This window comes from Euprymna scolopes, chromosome 4, assembly GCF_053919585.1.
Source record: "Euprymna scolopes isolate OS-2025 chromosome 4, ASM5391958v1, whole genome shotgun sequence".
NCBI lineage: Eukaryota > Metazoa > Mollusca > Cephalopoda > Sepiida > Sepiolidae > Euprymna > Euprymna scolopes.
The window spans coordinates 156,289,784-156,310,856 of NC_136485.1; the positions used below are offsets into that span (position 1 = coordinate 156,289,784).

The window sequence follows — 21,073 nt, forward strand, 5'->3', positions numbered from 1 at the left end:
CAGCGCTCCTCCATGCCAACCTGCTCCCAGCCATGTCCTCCCATGTCTCAAGGTCCATGTGAAACTGCTTTAGATTTGCTTTGATGTTGTCCTTATACCTCATCTTTTGGCCACCCTGGGCACGCTTTCCCTCAACAAGCTGAGAGTAGAAAATCTGTTTTGGGAGGCCGAGATCCGGCATTCGGACAACATGACCAGTCCATCTGAGCTGGCGTTGAGCAACAGTAGCGGTGATAGTGGGAATGTCAGCCTCACTCAGGATGCTGGTGTTGGTGCGTCGGTCCTTCCAACTAATTCTGAGGATTTTTCGGAGGCATCTTTGGTGGTACGTCTCCAGGGTTTTTACGTGCCTCCTGTATGTGGTCCAGGTCTCCGATCCATAGAGAAGAGTGGGCAGCAAGACAGCTTTATATACCATGATTTTGGTCTTTGCCAGAAGGTCACGGTTCTCAAATACTCTCTTCCTTAGCCTTGAGAAAGCCCCACTGGCACAGCTGAGACGGTGTTGTATTTCATCATCTATGTTGGCTTTTGATGATAGGATGCTGCCTAGGTATGGGAAGTGGTCCACATTTTCCAGTCTAGCGTTGTCGATGGAGATGCTTGGGGGTGAGACTGGAGTAAAAAAAAAAAAAAAAAAAAATATATATATATATATATATATATATATATATATATATATATATATATATATGGGAAAAATATGCTTATTCAATTATATTTGACCTTTTAGTTATACAAATTCTTTAATTTATGAAGCTCGATGTGACTACACAGCATATGCAAATAAATGACACAAAGTCTATATTCCAAATTTCAAGGTCTTGTTCATATTACTGTTTATTTCTTTCATGTTAAAATGTTTCAGCAGAATTAAACATTTTTACATGCTGGAAGCAAGAAACGCTAAGATGGACAACATTAAGTTATGAAAATATATATGGCAATTAAGCTACACAGAATATTCCGCGTTTTATTCTTGTGAAATTCGTCAAGCTTATGCGAAAAGTTGTGGTTGTCACGTGTTGATATATGCTATTGAGTTTTTTGTTAGCTAATCAGCTTTCTAATTGTCACTGCGCCTATCCTAATCAGCCAAAGGGCAGGCACTTACAGGACAAAGGCACAGTTGACCTCCGGTTCAACCCTTCTGTTTGTGTGTCTATGGGAAGGATAGATATCCTTTCGTTTAATATCCACATTGTTGGAATATTTTGGGAGAGTAATGGGGTATGATCCCACACAGTCGGACGATTCTATTTATAAACGATGCTGCTAAGAACTGACGAATCAAATAAATTCACGTGCTGCTACCAACCAATCAGAAACCAGAATTGCTTCATAAATATTAAACCTTTTCTGGTGCAATTTCACATGTTCTTTCCCGGGTTTCGACACGGTAAGAATATTTTGTTCTGAGGAACTGTCTACTACAAACAAGTCACCTACCAGGACTTGTGTGTAACAGCGAACCATGAGAGGATTCAAAATGGCTTACACTTCTACACACATCGATATATGTTTCACCTTAACCAAAACACACTAGTGTGACTATATATAATTGTACTGCCAGTCACAGGATTCAAACACCAGATTAAACTCACCTATGACCTCTCATCTGCCGCCCTAACCTTCACAATTGTTGAGACAACCATGCGAAAGAGAACGGTAATAATGATATTCATTTAATGAACATAGTGAACTTCTTTCCTGTTGTTACATACATGCAGACATATTTATTAGCGTTGGGACGATTAATAGGAATCGGAATCAGGAATTGGGAAAATCAGAACTTCTTTGTGTATCGGAAAAATTTGCGCCTATTTTCCAATGTCAAAAACGATTCCTTTAACTATATATTTTGGTTGAAAACAAAGTCTTTCATTCTTGATGGTAATAATAAAATAATAAATATTTTTTTATTTGAATTTATACAAATTTATGCAAAATTAAAATCTGTAGATCATCCCTCACATATGTATTTTTACAATTGAAAAAATATATGTACATTTGATATGTGTTTTTTGGAAAAAAAAAACAAAAACAATTTCATAGTTAAATATTTAGAGATTTATAAAGCATTGTAATCAGAATCGATAATTGTATTGGAATCGAGAATTTAGTACAGAATCGGTAATTTTATTGGAATCGGGAATTTAGCACAGAATCGGTAATTGTATTGGAATCGGGAATTTAGCACAGAATCGGTAATTGTATTGGAATCGCGAATTTAGCACAGTATCGGTAATTGTTATTGGAATTGGGAATTTAGCACAGAATCGGTAATTGTATTGGAATCGCGAATTTAGCACAGAATCGGTAATTGTATTGGAATCGCGAATTTAGCACAGTATCGGTAATTGTATTGGAATCGAGAATTTAGTACAGAATCGGTAATTTTATTGGAATCGGGAATTTAGCACAGAATCGGTAATTGTATTGGAATCGGGAATTTAGCACAGAATCGGTAATTGTATTGGAATCGCGAATTTAGCACAGTATCGGTAATTATTTTGGAATCGGGAATTTAGCACAGAATCGGTAATTGTATTGGAATCGGGAATTTAGCACAGAATCGGTAATTGTATTGGAATCGGGAATTTAGCACAGAATCGGTAATTGTATTGGAATCGCGAATTTAGCACAGTATCGGTAATTGTTATTGGAATCGGGAATTTAGCACAGAATCGGTAATTGTATTGGAATCGGGAATTTAGCACAGAATCGGTAATTGTATTGGAATCGCGAATTTAGCACAGTATCGGTAATTGTTATTGGAATCGCGAATTTAGCACAGTATCGGTAATTGTTATTGGAATTGAAAAAAATTCTGGAATCGTCCCTTCACTAATATTTATATATGTCATCAAATAGGAAAGCAACATTTCAGAATCATTAAAAGTACTTTATTGGATCATATAACAGACATGTCGGTCAATGAAATTCTTTTCAGAGTTTAATGAAAGCATTTAATTCAATAAAAGTCATTGTATTTCTCTTCTTGCGTTCAGTCTTCTCCGTGCAAAAGCTTCGAACATATATTTCGCTGATTCATTAAAATATTTATCCTGCTGCCCGACTTTTTAACTTAGCATCCAACCGTTGCTCCATCTCACATATGTTGTAAGCAAGTATGTCTCTACAATATGAACCCTCGCACCTCCACTTGAAAATACCCAAAGTACAATAGCTACATGTAATTTCGCAAGGTGATATTTTTCTGAACATGGTACCACCCATGCTGCCATATCCCCGACGAATGTTAGTGTTTAGTTTATAGTATGGATATCGTTGTGATCGATCTTCTCTATATAAATTTGATTCAATATATCCGTCCGAGAGACTCCAACACTTGGTCCATGGAAGTGAGACAAGGCCGAGCAATGCAAACCAGATCACCCGTAGCATCCTGTCAAAATAAAAGAAAAATAACACATATAGACAATTGTATATAAACAATAAATATATTGTTTCGTTTACTAGATAAATTATATAGAATAAAGTGTGTTTCCCTAATTTCATCGATGACTATACCTAACGTTGCAGTTACAAACAAACAAAGGAAATAAAAATCCGAGTCAGTATTTTTTCTTTTTTAACACAAGCATTTATTACTGTTACTCTCTTTCGTTTTTCCTTCCTCCGACCGCATGCCGGCCACAGCTGGCCCATTCTTGTCCTCGACTTTGATGCGCACTTTACTTCTCCCTACCACATGATTCATTTTTTCTCCTTTTCAGCTACTAATGCTGCTAATCTTTTTGCAAGCCAGCTATCCTTTGCTGCTGCTGATATTTTCCCATGCGCTTATATGCACTATGTTACATCTAACTTTCTTTTGAATATGCTTTTGTAGCAATTTAGACGAATGTTCTTGAACCTCTGAGAGGCTCCAACACTTGGTTCATGGGAGTGAGACAAGGCCAAGCAATGCAAACCAGATCACCCATAGCGTCTTGTCAAAAAAAAAAAAAAAAGAAAGAAAAAAAGAAAAAAAGAAAAAAGAAAAAAACGTAAGATATATAGACTATAGTATAAAAAATGACGATAAATATTATATTTATTACATTAACTAAATATAAATTAAAGTGGTTTCCCCTTATTCTATTGTTGAGTATAGCGTTCTATTGAAAAGCTGCTGATGCGAATATGCTTTGACAGTGGTTTAGGTAAATCCTTTAACCATGTTTTCGGAATGTGCTCGTTTCGTTTGCTTTTAAGTATTTTTACATTCTATCTGGCTCCAGATCCTCTAAGATAATCATTCATGCACAAAGTCAAATGAAATTTCACTATCACACTCAGAGTTACGGCCACTACATTCATTGGGAAGTATACGCATATCTTCATAGCACTGTTATTATTTTATATTTTTTTTATCTTACTATTTTCTGTTAATTATTCTACACTAGCGGGACCTGTGGAAATTCCATAGTGGACTCCTTCATATGTAATATATTGATGTTGGCATTCTATGATTGTTTAGCATAAATGGAGATGCCCTGTATTATTGTAGCTGTTTTGTTAAAACTGCAAAGTATTTATCTAAGCTAGCAGGGACACCCGGCGTAGTCTGGTCGTAAATTACGCTTAAATATGACATTTTAATTTATGCAGATTTTGTATATATTATTATAGAGTAAATGTTCTATCGATTCTTATATATTATAAAGTTGTGATTTCAAACATAAAACCAAATATCCAAATGACTTGGGTGCATCAGCTTGAATCGAAATCGAAACCAAAACTTATGAAGAAAAAAAAAAAAAAAAAAAAAAAAAATATATATATATATATATATATATATATATATATGTTGAATTCCTTCGGCTATAATCGAAATCAAAACCTAAACTTGTGAATAATTCTTAGTAAAATTATTTATAAAAAAAAAATAGATGATTTGAGTGCCAACAGCTATAATCGAAACCGAAATCAAAACTTATGAAGAATTTATGGTGAAATTATTTATAACAAGACATGGAAAGTCATAACAATTAAACTACAGTCACTTGGAAGAAAAAAACATGTAAGCTTTACACACAAAATGACACACATACTATCATATTAATCTATAGATATTCCACCATAATATGGAGTGCCCCATTTTAACATACACTTCCACATTTTCGCAAGAATTTTTACATTCTATCTGGATCTTCTAAGACAGTCATTCATACATGAAGTCAAGTGAAATTTCACTTTTACTGCCACTACATTCACCGGGAAGTTTTCTTCATATATAGTATATGCATATCTTCGTAGCACTGCTATTACAAAGTGAAACAATAAAATTGTCGCCCTAGAAAAGACGACATGATTCCATTTCCGTTTGATAAAAACCGTTTTTTTCTTACAGACCATCTACTAGTTGACCAGTTGTGTCCAAATTCCAAGAGCGATAGGAGCCTTTTATCATGTCTGAAAGTTATACTATGTTCAACAAGTGAGATTGGAGATGCATTGCTGTACAACTCCTGCTCTCTACTGATCCACATGAGGAATAACATGGTTGGGCACATTTCTGACGTCACAAAGAAAGATAGATTTCAATATATTCAGTAAAGAGGGTTCGAGATCAGTTCGGTCAGATCAGAGAGATCAGTAGAGACAGATCAGTCAGCATCGAGTCGTGAAGGAGGAGAGTTAGCTAATCCCCTTTCGGAAGTGAAAGAAAGGGAAGGAAGACAATTAAATTTTTGATCATTATTTCATCTGAATGGAATAAAAATCATCATATTTATAAGCCTTCATCGTCATTTGTCATCTTTCAACTTGAAAGGTAATGTGATTTTGTCTGTCGTATTTGTGAAAGAACTTCCAAAGTGTAACTGAGTTCCCCTCCTCAAAAGTGTTAAAGAATTCTCATGCTCTCATCACAGTCATTGTCGTCCCCGTTATATGAAGGGCTTGTCCCCACTACGCAACACAAACAATTATCTTGCAGAATTTTAGCTTAATAAGACAATTCATGCGAGGGCTTATCACCACCATGGCATATAAGAGAAGAAAAAAAAGTAAAAAGAAAAACAAAAACAAAAACAAAAGAACAACTGTTCAATTTCCTGAAGATAAATATTTTATTCGAAAATTTGAAAAAAAAACAAAAAAACAAAAAACATTCAATTTTATTTTAAATAAAGAAGAAGAAGAAGAAGAAGAAGAAGAAGAAGAAGAAGAAGGAAAAACCCCAAAAGAACAACTGTCCAATTTCTTGGGGATGAATATTTTATTTTTCGAAAATTTAAAAAGAAAAAAAACTTGCAATTTAATTTTTAATGAATAACGATAATTATTAAAAACAATTTCACAGTCGTCTGGTTTTCCTAACCATTAAATCTATTTGTTAAGTATTCAAATTTCATTTTCATATTCATTTGAAACTATTGTTTCCATTTCGAAATGTACACCGACAACGTTTCTTTAGTTCAAGAACGGTTTATTGTAAAATCATTTCATTTTCAGATTTCTATTTCAATATCTATTTAAAATATCAATTTATAACAAAAATGTGATTTAATGGCGTCAGGCAAAATTTTGATCCAAATCCATTACATGATTTTGATCCCAGAAAACGTCTAAAATATAAGGCTTAAGATTAAGAGGTCTTCAGAAAAAAATTGAAATTCAGAGAATCTTACTTAATTGGTGCATAAAGACTATGGATCAAATTTAATTTAAATCTGAAATATCTGAATTTTCAAATGGGAATTTATACCCCTATTATACTCCATAAAATCATCGAAGATACTGCACGGAAACTAAAACTAAGAAATATTTATTAATTGACACCTCAAACAAATTGTTAAAGTTTCACAAATGATTTTTTTTACGAATTCCTACTACTCATTATTGTTTCTTAATATAAAACTAAATTAAGCTAAATATATTTCACATCTTTCATTTTTACGCCGAACAACGGCGTTTCAAAATTCATAATGATCGGTTAATTAGTTTAGGAGTGAATCCTGTACATACAACTGTAAAAGAATATACGCATGCCTAACTTTGTATAAATAAAAAAAAAACATGACTTGGTCGTTGCATAAATTGTAAGATAAATCCTGTCAAAAAGCCTACAATCACAGTAAAGTGTTTTTAGAAGAAAACATACGACAAAAGGAAAAAGTAACGGATGTACACCGCGTTCTAATCTTCTAAATATTAATGTACTTGTCCGTACGTCCAGAGTAACATAAAACATCATCATCGCAAACATTGATTAATGAGAAACGAATTACCTCCGTTTATATATATAGTTTATATATCATGAAAACCATTTCCTCTCCAAAAATTAAAAACAAACAAACAAACAAACAAAAAACAAACAAACAAAAATCAAACAAACAAAAAACACGGCTATTTGTTTACGGTTTCAAAGTGGCTATTTCATTTTACGATAAAAAAAGTCATGAGAGGAGACTAAGATTTTTTTTTATTATAGTTTCTGTTTAAAATTAAAAAAAAATGCGCAAATGAAGTGATATCTGTTCCTTTATAATTTATATAAAAATATTCAGAAAAACAAAACAAAACAAAACAAAACAAAATGTGTTGTGTGTTGCATTTTCACTGAAAAAAAAATCAAAAATTTCTAAATTAATTCTTTTTAGTTTTTTTTGGTTAAAAAAAAAATTGCTAAAAAATTGTTTTAAATTCGTCATTAATGTTTTATTTTATTTATAAGGTGTTCAAAATATTTTCAACTACCGTGGAATTTCCATGGGTTCTAATCATATTTTTATTATTATTTTAGTGATTTGCACACACAGAACAGTGTGTTATTCTAATAATGAACAATATTGTTTAGTCCGCCTTTCGGCAAATTAAGATATTATTACATTGGTTATTTTTTGTTCATTCGTTGTTGCCCGATTACAAGTATTTGTTCAAGTATTCTCCAGCAACAACAAGACGAGACATACTGCAATCTAAAATATGAATTCAACAAATATTTGTTCAAGAGTGGTCGATAGACTTACGTCAATTTCATTCTTATTTGGCTTAGGCTGTAGCCACGTTTTAATAAATGCTTCAAAATAATAATAAAAAAAAACGGGCACCGATAGTTGACGTTACCCGTTACATATGTCTTAATAATAATATGTAACGGACGTTACCCGTTACATATGTCTTAATAATAAATAGAAATTTAAAATTTCCAAAGCTGTGAACAAAATAACTTAACAATTTAACTATCAATAATTTAAATTATTCATGGATAGCTTCAATGTATTTGGTAACATTTTTGTTTGGAATTTGCATAAAGATGGGTGTTGCTTCGTGGGATTTACATAAACGTGAGTGTTACTACATGGAATTTAAATAAAAGTGGTGTTGCTTCGTGGAATTTATATAAAGATGGGCGTTGCTTCGTGGAATTTACATAAAGATGGGTGTTGCTTTGTGGAATTTACATAAACATTGGTGTTGCTTTGTGGAATTTATATAAAGATGAGTGTTGCTTTGTGGAATTTACATAAAGATGAGTGTTGCTTTGTGGAATTTACATAAAGATGGGTGTTGCTTCCTGGAATTTGCATTAAGATGGCAAAATCAGTATAATCATGGCTTCTTTAGGTTGGGATCAACAACTTTAAGTGGTTGTCCCTCTGACAATAATCGCCATTTTCAATCACAAAGAGGATAGAAACCGTTTTAATTTTTATCGTACATCTGCTGGTATGAGGAGCATTCTTTGAAGATATTTTATTGATTTAGTGATTATTGTAGTTTCAAGAATGAGTTGTTTCATTTTTTAGATATATAGAGATTCCAGATTTTTCCTGAATAAGTTTGAAGATCCCTTTTTCAGAATGAGATAGCAAAAGGACATATTCAGATTTTCGAGACAATTAAGTAATTAAGTATTTATGTTGGAAATTAAACGGTTCTTATTTAGAATTCAGCTCAATTAAAAAAACGGAAACAACAAGAAGAATATGGAAAGATCTTTATGATGTGTGTATTCATCATTGAACAAAGATGTCATATTCCAAAAATTACGTACATTGATCAAGTAGTTTGTTTTTAAACTAGGAAAATCAAAATTTACAATTTTTGCGATTCATAACTTTTAATAAATTACTACATAAACAAAATCTCGATAGTCGAACTGAGTTGTAACCATTGAATATTAACACATTCTAAAACACTGAAACACAGGTGGCATGATGTGATCCTCACTTGAAATCACACCAAAGATCATAACCATGGCCGGAAATTTTTTTCATCACTATGGGCACGTTTCTGTTATTTGTGGTAATCCAGCAATGGATTTTTAGAGTGCTGGCAATGGTCCTGTTGTCATAACTTGGACCTGTAAAGAGCATGAGTTGTACAGTGGCGAATCTCCGATCTTGTTCGTTGAACATTGTGTCACTTTCAGACATGAGAGAAGGCTCATATCATTCTTGGGATTTGTACACGACTGACCAAGTAGTAGATGGTCTGCAACCAAAAAAAAAAAAAAAAAAAAAAAAACGTTTTTCACTAAACGGAAATGGAATCATGTTTTTTCGAGCATTCCACCCTTATGTTCTTTTGTGGAACAAATCATAGCCGGACTTTTAAACCTTTTATTTTTTTTCGTTTTGTTTATTGTTCTCACAAATAGATGTATGGTCAACACTTTTTTCATCAAGGTCTGATGGCTGACATGGTTGTCCTGGTTGGAGTGCAACTGCCAGAGATAGAAATGTTTGCACCATTCTTTATCTCTTCCCATCTAGCATATAAGCGGATTGACGGATCCTTTTTTTTTTTAATCCTGGGTGCCGACTTGACGATATTTCTTTTTGTTTTTATCATTTTTTTAATTTTTTTTTTTTTATTCAATTTTCACCCCAAACAAGGCACAGTGCCACTTTGAAGCAGGGGGCTACTATTAGGGAATTAATTAGCGGGGTTATTATGAAGGGAGAAGAGTAGAAAGATGTTTGTTATATTTTATATAAGTTATTATATATATATGTGTGTGTGTGTATGTGTGTGTATTTTTTGTCTACCGTCTTATGTTTTTTTTAATTATTTTTTTTAATTAAAAGCTGCCCATTTTTAATAGAAGGCCGTCTGCAACCTAGAGGACGTGCTGGATGGCTAGGGGAGACAACGCACCATCTTGCAAATATCTGGTCAGGGTTTACTTCAAATGAGAAGGATCCTCATGCCAGAGTCTTTGACGGACTCCTATACAGAGAAACCAAAGACACCCGAGGATGGCATCTATTAGGTATTTAAGCTCACTCGTTATAAGCACGAATATTCTTATGTTGAGCCAATTTAGTCTGCACGATTCAAACATAAACATACGTTCGACAGACAAAGCCCCTTATGAAAATGCTTAGACGCATCTACAAATTGCAAAAGGAAGTAAAAGTTCCCTTTCAAACAAATTATTAATTAATAGTTTTTTCTATGAATTGTTTTATAAAACCGATTTAATTCAATGGGTTGTGCCCAATAAAATATTAAAATCCTTGTTGAAATTTAATTAACTCACTTTTGAATTAGTTGCTCAGATTGTGATTAAGATGAAACACTCCATTAGGTATTTTATTTGAAGTAGTCACATTAAAACTGTCAGATAATGCCCAAAGGAAGCGAAATTGAAAATGCTATCAAAGTGTCTGCTTTCGGCCATTGAATGTATTTTCATACAGTTAGTTTTGTAACTAATTTTAGGTAAATAATCGTCAAAGGATTTCACATGGGTTAGGCTAGTTGTAATTAGGATTACAGTACCTGTGATAGTGGAATCGCTGTTACTTTGAAAAAAAAAAAAAGAAAAAGAAAAGATGTAATAAAACATCTTGGGTAAAGAAAATTATTAGAAAAGTATGTAGCAATGTTAATACAATTACAGTCTCACCAACAGAGGGAGTTTCCAGACCAGTTATTCTTCCTTTGACATTGGGCGGCGTGACTTATAGCGACTAAAAAAAGAGCTTCACAGGCAAAATTCAATTTCACTTCCTTTTTTTCTGCTGGGCTTCGGCATACGCAACTTGTCGACCGTCCTGATCGGACGGCAACTTTGATGAACACACACACACACACACACACACACACACACACACACACACACACACACACACACACACACACACACACACACGCACGCACGCACGCACGCACGCACGCACGCACGCACGTTTCTACCCAGACTTTGTTGAGCATATTCTCATGAACTCAATTTTATAGCAAACACTATGCGTGTGCTAATGCATACATAAATTCAGTGAATAAAGTTTTTCTATATGAACGCACAAATACATACATATCATTCTATTCACATTTTTCACGAGCACAAGTTTATAGCAAACCCTGTTGGATCCACAAACAATAAAAGCTTTATTGAATTATATATTTTTTTGTTGTTACTTTGATTTTATTGGCATGCTTATATATTGGAGACATAAATATATACGAGAGTAGTGCCACTGCCAAGTGCCGCACTGGTACTGCTCACCCCCCCATTTCTTTAGAAAGTGACACTGTCCTACAAACCGGAAAACAGTGATCGGTCTATTACATAGAAAGAGTTGGAACCGTTTTATTTGTTTTTTTTTTGTTGTCACACTTCCCACTAGGAATCAATTTATAAAAATTATGAATAGAATTTATTTTTTCTAAAACATTTTGGGAATGTTTTAAAACAAAGCAGAATGACCCCTTAAGTAAATGTAGTATTGTTTTCATTGTGATGATTCTAGGGATTTACTTTTCTCTCCCACTGCAAGAACTGTGACACCGGGGTCGGAAAGTGGGATTGAAAAGTCAGCGCCCCAGAGGAGGGGCACTCTGACCTGCAAAAAGTTGGGATTCACCGGTGAGGGTGCCTTGTGATGTGACCGTCCCAGGGAGCGATTAGGCTCCCCACTGGTGGGAGGCTGAGACTCCCGAAACACTGGAAAATGCCAGGCAGATATGATTGTTTTATTCTTTAAGTATCGTTGTGTGCCCGGGCGACGGTAACCAACCCTGCTGAGAGAAAGATTGGATTTATAAATTTCATTGTTTTAGAAAGCGACAACTTAATGCCACTTTGAGAGACGTAACGAAAACATAATTTCATTTCTGATGCCAACGATTGATGGCTCAGGGTTGTTTGGCTTTTGAGTGCAGTTACTAGACCGGCGAGGTCACAAGCTTAACTTTTCGATCATGAGAACGGCGCTTGCAATCCACAGGTGCCATAGGGGAAGATAGGACCTCCCCTGAGGTGATGTAACTTGTTGCGATTGGCAGAATCGAGCTGAGTCTTAAAGAGATTCAAGCACAATCGAAAAGTCGCCACCCCTCTCTTCTCGCATCATTCCACCGCCATACCGAGAGAGAAATTAATCTATTGTTAATTTTTTGGCTCAGTGGAGTCAGTCAAAATCAACATTGAACTACGGACAATTGTATATAAGTATATATATATTGCATATGTTATTGTGAATTTAATTAGTAGAATAGCGAATTGAGTTTGTCTTTTTTTGTGTGTGCATGAGATTGATTCCCTTCCAGCACAACAGATCGGCGAAGCAGCAGCATATCAACCCGATCATGAAATTAAAACCAACCAAATTGATTGACAAATCCTGCCACACTGGGATACCTTGCGAGGGGTCCCATTTGGTGACCTGCGACGAGGATAGGGTCACACCTCAGGTGATTAACAATAAACTAACCCCTTTTCAAAGAGAAAAGGCAAAGCCTGGGAGGGTGGACCTCCTAGAACTGCACAGTCTTGACCAAAGATGACCAACCATCCTCATTTGTCCACACATTTGATGACCTTATGCCTAATTTATTACATTGCATATGTTTTATCTTATAGCAAATAATTCAACGTCTTGTATCTGTTCTGATAATACACATCATATGTTTTGTCTTCAGTTTGTGAAGAAATTTTTCTAGACGGGGGTAATTTTAATATTTTCCCAATCCAAAGTGTCTTTTCTTTGAGAGCTGGCTTTACCCTCATTCAAAACCTATCTAGTACCTAACTCTATCCTTGTAGTGCGGCAAGCAGATAGAGGCACAGAATAGATTTTATTAAATGTGTACATTTAATCTGTGCGTTTAATGATGAGTTAAATTTAAAACTTTAGCATGATAGACAAACATGTTGTTTCAGATTTGTCTTACGGAATGACTTTTATAAAAAGTGTCTTGGACGTATGTCAGATAAAATATTTCCATTCAATTTGTGCATCTGCAATCAATAGACTTTTTGTCTGTTAAAACGGGCAAAAGTTATAGCCCGTTGACTTCGAATGAGTGCTTTATGCCAAATTGATGGTTGAATATGATTAAATTTGTGCTAATTTTTGAATTAATAACTAATCCCCATAAATCTCTATTACTCTCTAACCGTGTACTAAATGGGTAACATAATACTTAATTCGATGCACTTTATTATAATAAAGGTCCATAAAAATTAGCCAGGTCGATCCATTTATTTCCAAGTAACAGTGGAATGGGCAAACAGACAGACATACAAACTAAGAGAAATATAATATATAGATAAATTTTTTTAAAACTTGAATGTAACAAACGAATTAATACGATACTAGCAGAACCTGTGGAAATTCCACGGTAGTTGAAAAATTTTAAAACATATTATAAATAAAATGAATAAAAAAATAAAATAAAATCAATTGATTTCATTACGTAAAAAAAAAAACAAAATGGCTGCATGAAGGCGCGCCGGCACTTTGCAAACAGTGTTTTTTAAAAAAATAATATTTCTATTAATTTTTAAACAACTTTAATAGTTTATTTTGGAAGTATATTCCATAAATAAAATAAACAACCCACCTTTAAATGAGAAATTACGAGTTATTTTTATATTTTATTCGCAGTTTTGTGTGAGGGGTGTCACAAATTCCCCCAAAATTCTGATACACCTAGCGCATCGATGTTCTGTGCGTACATCGAACGAAGCAGCAGCAGCAGCAACACCAATGTACGCCGATATTAAAATATCAGCGCCAGATGTGTAGTGCATCACTGCATAAATGATAACTGGATGTATATGTTTATTTTATATATATACATCTGTAGAAACTATAAGACGTTAAATTATCAGAAACAGTGCACCGTGACATTGATACATTTATAGAAGTATACATTGTTGTTTTGTGTCTTTTCGCCCCAAACAAGGCATGCGACATTTGGAACGTAAGCGGCCATGATTTGGGATCATGCCTAACAGAGAACTGAGGGGAGTTGAGCAGTGAAATGACTGTTCACATAACATTTAAACTTTTTCATGCAAGCAGAGACAGGAAAGCAGGAAGCGGTGAGGGAATTCCAAAGTTTACCATTTTGAGGGGAGTAAACTGTTAGAGTAGAGGGCTTTCTGGCATCTAGGGACCTCTTCAGTAAAGGAGTGGGATTTTTCTGCATGTCAGGTTAGCCGGGAATATGCACGCCGGGGGGGGGCACAAGTACTATGAGTTCATCAGAGCACATTCAATCAAAGTACTTGCAAAATAGTCACAGAGATGTGACACTGCTACGATGGGAAAAGGGTTGGAGCCGGGCCGATAGTGCGGAACCCATATATATATATATATATATAAATGTATATTGCATACGTTTATATATATATATATATATATATATATATATATATATATATATATATATATATATAAACGTATGTAATTCGCCCTTATATATATATATATGTATGTATATATATATATATGTATATAAACGTATGTAATTCGCCCTTATATATATATATATATATATATATATATTTATATATATATACATACATACATATATATATGTATGCATATATATATATATATATATATATATATATATATATATATATATATATATGTTTGTTATTTGCTAATGGAGATGGCTTCATGGCCGGATTCAAATCTCCTGACCTCGTGTGTGTGTGTGTGTGTGTGTGTGTGTGTGTGTGTGTGTGTGTGTGTGTGTGTGTGTGTGTGTGTGTGTGTGTAAGCTTTTAAGTTTATCGTTTGAATAATCAGTAGCAACGCCTGATCTTCGTTTTTTCTTTTTTTGCACTAACGTCGTCTCATTTTAAGCTTCGGCAAATAAATGCCTCCCTCATCTCCACACGTGTATTATATTTTTCCTTCGCTAGATTTTAAAATCCGAATCTTACTTCCACAAAGTATTCTACCACGAATCACCGTACAACATCTGGGCACAGTAAATACAACACGTTATAAGCTCAGTAATTTGTTATGTTATCGACCCGGCATTCACACAGGTTCTGCGACAAAGGACGTTCACATCACCTTTCATAAAATTAATCTTAAGACCGCATACATTCACGAACGTGATTTGTGGAAATAGTACAAATAAACGCTCCTTTTCTGCCACTGACGATCCAAAATTAAATAATACCCGTCGTTGGTTGTTGACGAGATAACGTTACGTGATAGTTGAACTGATGGAGATTTGTTGACTGTAGGAGATGGATATAACCAGCAAATGTAAAATATCCAAGATTAATTATCCCTTGAGTTAGCAACGCGCCCAGTTTCCTGGAGTGACAAGTATATTGTTTCCGTATTATGCTATTGCGTGGGCGAGACGACTAAACCGTTTTTTTTTTCACCTCCTTTTTCCCTTAGCGTTACAGGTTCGAACCTGGCTACTGCAGCTAATTTCTTTTTCGCTGCTATTTTTTTAGGGCTGGGTTCCTCAATACCCTTATGATAAAATTTCTCCACACCCGGACAACGCCGGATACCCCCGCTAGTTAAATATAATTATCAATGTTATTTTGCACCATCTACCTTCTAACATCGTTAGTTTCATGGAACGTTTATACACCCAAATACAAAAATGTTTATAGTGTTATTATTTTGTAAAATATAGCTATCCTACAGTTTTTGTTGAATAGTTTGAATCACTTGTAGATTGTTGATATAATATATAAAAATATACAATAAAATAAACTAAGAAAAAATTAAAGAATATTAGATTTAGATCACATTTATTTAAAAATATCCGTAAGATACACCAGTTTGTGTTAGTTTTTACTATATATGATCAACACAAAATGTTTCCATAAATTGAAATAGCAAGAAAAACGAATATGCGTTCATTACATAAATGTTACCTTTAAATCTGATTTACGAAGGAAAACTGAGATACAACTGCGCCATAGCACGTATGCTATACCTTCACTGAGTCAGGAGAGTACTGGAGCGGAGGAAAAGAAATAAGTTGCGAACTAGGAGCACTTAAACAAAATTGGGGTAACAAAACACCCCATGGGACTAACGCAGGGTTAAAAATATTCTGATATTTGACCAAGAATATCCATCCATCCAGCGTGGCTGCAGCCGAGATTGAACTCACTACACGAGTTTGTAGAGTAATTCAAATCTTGTCAGTAGCTGAATACTTGATGCTTCGCCAAGGGCTATCAAAGGTATTTTTTGTATCGTGACGCCATTACTAGATGGGGTGCATACCACGGCTTAAGAGAGTCCGATCTACCCTCAAGAGAAGGATAAACCGCGCCAGTTTCTCAACCTAGTATTTTACCTCGAGGTACATACAGCGTGGTATTAGCCAGGCTCAACTTCGGTGATCTGGCGAGAACCGGTGTGTCAACGTGATTGTGCCGTATAAAAACATACAGATTGGAAATGTTTATAAAAAGTAGGAGAAAATAAATATTTCCGATTTTAATGGGATCCATTAAAGGTTAGAAATTATTGTTAAGTCAGCAAAGAATTTCCGTTTTAAACGTACAATCGAACTTTGAGTCAAGATCAGAATTTTACATTTGGACCATTTCACACAGACACAGAAAATACTCGACGCTCGAGTCAATCCTCGACAAAGTCAGATATGTCTTAAGATATAGTACAGCTCTTGAATTTAAGGAAGTGCTGCTCAGTGTATTCTTCTTTTTTCCGCGACAGACAACAAAATCGACTTTGCAATCTAGCAAAAAATGATCTGTTTTATACTGCTACATATTGACAGAAGAGCCGTTGCCAGACTTTTTCTATTCGATCGTTTTTTTCTCCCTTGAAAGGTGTTTGACTACGATATCATCCCTGGTTCCATCTTGTATTCACAAGAACTCTTCGTATTATTTGGAATCATCGGGCTACTGCTCTTATATTGAGTGCCATTTTCACAACGTTTCGGTCGGTGTAACCCACGACATTCTTCTTGTTAAATTCGAACCATGTTACGCCCGTGAAGTAAATAAAGGGTTCCGTTCGAAATTCCGTCAAAATTCCCGAGTTTGATAGGATACACCTGAAGAAGGTCGGATGTTACATCGACCGAAACGTTGTGAAAATCACACTCAAGACGTGAACAGTAATCCGATGAATCCAAATAATACGAATAACCAATGCTCATATAAAAAATTCATTAATATAAGAACTCGTCTTCTACCACAACTGCAAGAACTTTTTTTCTTTTTTCCTATGCCTGAAATCAAACGAAATTTCCCAAAAGTTCCCATCTGTGAAACACATTACTACGGCACTGCTTTCCTGCACATAGTCCATTTCGAACATAGTCCAATCCAGTGTCAGCAAATAATTGTCATCATACAATAAACCACGCCATAAGTAATCACATTTACTTGAAAATAGTTGAGAGAATGGTGCAAACTTTATTTTATAAGTGGTCATCATTATAAGCTTGCGTTAAAAAAGATGTAAGTGATTATAGTTTAGTTCGTGTCACGATTAGCAGTGCTAATTAATTCATTTTTTTTATCTACCCTAACACACAGTCAAAAGGAACACAAGAACGAAGATATTCAACAACTGAATTTTATCGGGTCTTTTCCTTGTTTTTAGATGCACAATCTAATTGTGACATAGCGCAGACGGCTATATGCAAAAGCATGCGAAATGACGAAACGTTGTGAAAATAAAATTCAAAGTGAGAACACCAGTTCGGATAATCTAAATAATACTTGTTATATTGTCTTCAGCATTCTGTCTGGTGCTACCAGATCAGGCTGTCTGAAGATATTGGCTTCCTGAGACGAAATGCACCTAACATCGATACTTTTTCTTTTTTACTTCCTTTTGGTAAAATTTAATTACCCTCTGCAAAACCGAAAACAGCAACCCACCTTTTCCTTCTTCCCATTTCCCCTTTCCATTTCTATCTCCCTCACTTCCTGACTGGTTTCCTAACTAAAAATGTACCAAACATTAATACTGTAACCCCCCCCGTTGCAAAACTCATTCATGTTCTGCAAGGCAGGGAACAAAAACGATAAAATCCACTATAAAACAACTAAACCAAACACAACAAAGTAGCGATTGAAGATACAAAAAGATACTATTGAAGAATAAAAACCTTCTACAAAAAACAAAAAAACAAAAACGGGTTGAAACATAAATACTATTTCCAAAATAACTGGATTCGGCATTAAATAACATGAAAAGGGTTGATATGCCATAAAACAAAACAACTAAACCAACCATCAGCATTCTGTAGGCGTAAATTTGGGTTGTTTGATAAAAACTAACTCGTTCTTCATTTCATCCAGTGTTCCGTAGTAGTGTCAGCGGTAGGAACACCTAATTACGTTACACGAGCTGTTGCTTTTTATGTTACTTTAGAGATTAAATTTATATATACAGTGATGATCATATTTATTGGCACGGTAAAATAAAAGTTAAATTTTGTCTAATAAATTCTAAAAAAGGGATTAAATTAAAGAAAATAACAAAGTATATTATGTATTTTTAACTGGCCTTTCCGATGCAGCAATCCGATTTTAGAAAAAATAAATAACAAAGGAACAACAAACATAATTGCAAAAAAACCTTGTTCAAAATTATTGGCACGGCTTTGTTTTTCTTTTAGTATCAGTATAATATCAATCAATTTCCGGTTTACGTGCTTTCTGAACTTGTTTATAGCCATATTATGCTTGTTTAACGCTAATTCAGTGAATAATTTTTTTCAGATAATTTTTAGATAGCGATTTATTTAAACTATTATAAGTGACTAAATTATAATTTTCAATCGCCATGGTTAAAACTAAGGAACACAGCGAAGACGTCAGGAAGCTTGTTGTAGCATGCCATACCAATGGGGAGGGCTATGATAAGATTTCAAAGAAGCTAAACCTTCCCAAATCCACTGTTAGAGCCATAATAAACAAGTTCAAATCGCAAGGCCACGTTATGAGTTTAGAGGGTAGAGGGAGAAAAAGGATTCTTTCCCCAAGAGATGAACGGAAAATTGTTCGACAAGTAAAACAAAACCCAAGGATCTCTGTTGGGGAGATTGTTGATGAACAGAGCACCTCTGGAGTGAATGTATCTCGACATACAGTTGGTAGAGTTTTGAAGAGAGCTGGTTTAAAAGCATGTCGTCCGAGAAAGACTCCCTTATTGAAGCCTATGCACCTGAAAGCAAGGCTAGCCTTTGCAAAACGTCATATTGATAAAGATGTTGCATTCTGGAAACGTGTTCTATGGACTGACGAAACGAAAATAGAGTTATTTGGCCATAATAAAGTGTCTTATATTTACAGAAAATCTGGCGAAGCTTTCCTGCCTAAGAACACCATACCCACAGTGAAGCACGGTGGAGGCAGTTTGATGTTTTGGGGATCCTTTGCTGCCTTTGGACCAGGGCGACTTATTATAGTCACAGGTAGCATAAAAAAGGAAGATTATGTTAAAATATTGGATGAAAACCTGAAAGACTCTGCTAAAGAGCTCTCACTTGGTCGTCGTTGGTGGTTCATGCAAGATAATGACCCAAAGCATTCGGCTAAACTGACTAAGAAATGGCTTGAGGACAATCATATTAATGTTTTGGAGTGGCCATCACAAAGCCCAGACCTTAATCCAATTGAAAATTTATGGAGAACATTAAAATTGAGGGTAATGCAAAGGAAGCCTAAGAATCTTATTCAATTGGAGGATTATTGTCAGGAAGAGTGGGCTAAAATTACTACTGAAGAGTGCAACAACTTGGTTGTAAACTATGAAAAGCGACTGAGGAAGGTAATCAAGGCCAAAGGCTATACAATTGATTATTAAATAAATCGTGCCAATAATTTTGAACAAGGGTTTTTTGTCAATTATGTTTGTTGTTCCTTTGTTATTTATTTTTTTCTAAAATCGGATTGCTGCATCGGAAAGGCCAGTTAAAAATACATAATATACTTTGTTATTTTCTTTAATTTAATCCCTTTTTTAGAATTTATTAGACAAAATTTAACTTTTATTTTACCGTGCCAATAAATATGATCATCACTATATATATATATATATATATATATATATATATATATATATAGTTTTTGTTGTTGATTTTTTCAACGATATTAAGGTTAACGTTTCCACCTTGGAAATCCGGTGTTTTTTAGAAAGTCGCCCATTTTTTATTGGGACGTATTATTTATTTATTTATTATTTATTATTTTTTTAAAAGAGTAATCTATGTACACGCGTGCTTCGGGGCGTAGCTTGACTGTTGTTAGGATTCGAACCTTATGCATTGCAATCCAGCGTCTTAATCCATTACGCTATGATGCCATAGACAATTTACTGCTTAATTTTATCGTTTATGTACTTACGTAGTTTTTGTTGTTGATTTTTAAACGATATAAGGTTAACGTCTCCACCTTGGAGATTCGGTGTTTTTTTAAAAGAAAGTCGCCCATTTTTTATTTGGACGTATTTACTTATTTATTATTTTTTAAAAACAATAATCTACGTACACGCGTGTTTCGGAGCCTTACCCCTCTTCAGCGTAGCTTGACTGTATATATATATATATCTACAATATAAAGCTGAACGTCTGTGTGTGTGTCACGAATAGGCTCCTACATGGTTCGCTATTTTAAAAAAACTGATTACATATAATGATAGAAGATGTATCGAGGATCAGGAATGGGTATGTTTGATCTGGCAGAACGGTGGTTCATAAAAATTGTGGGGTCGTCGTTCGCGCCTGGCCCACAAAGTATGGAAATAAAAATTGAAAAAAAACAAAAAAACGTTTACAAGTGTTTTTGATATAGATGTACATAAGAATACTTTGATAAGTATGTTTCAACTTAAATAGGGAT

At 34.5% G+C, this 21,073-nt stretch overlaps 1 long non-coding RNA gene across 3 annotated transcripts in view; it reads right to left on the minus strand.

Annotated features, from left to right (window-relative positions):
* Window positions 1-2,890: 2,890 nt before the first annotated feature.
* The window catches only part of LOC145273010 (uncharacterized), a 90,727-nt gene continuing 72,544 nt past the window's right edge, over window positions 2,891-21,073 (minus strand). For all 3 annotated transcript variants that reach the window (XR_013866149.1, XR_013866147.1, XR_013866148.1), the window contains one exon: window positions 2,891-3,409. This is a non-coding gene — a long non-coding RNA (uncharacterized LOC145273010). The remainder of the gene's footprint in view (window positions 3,410-21,073) is intronic.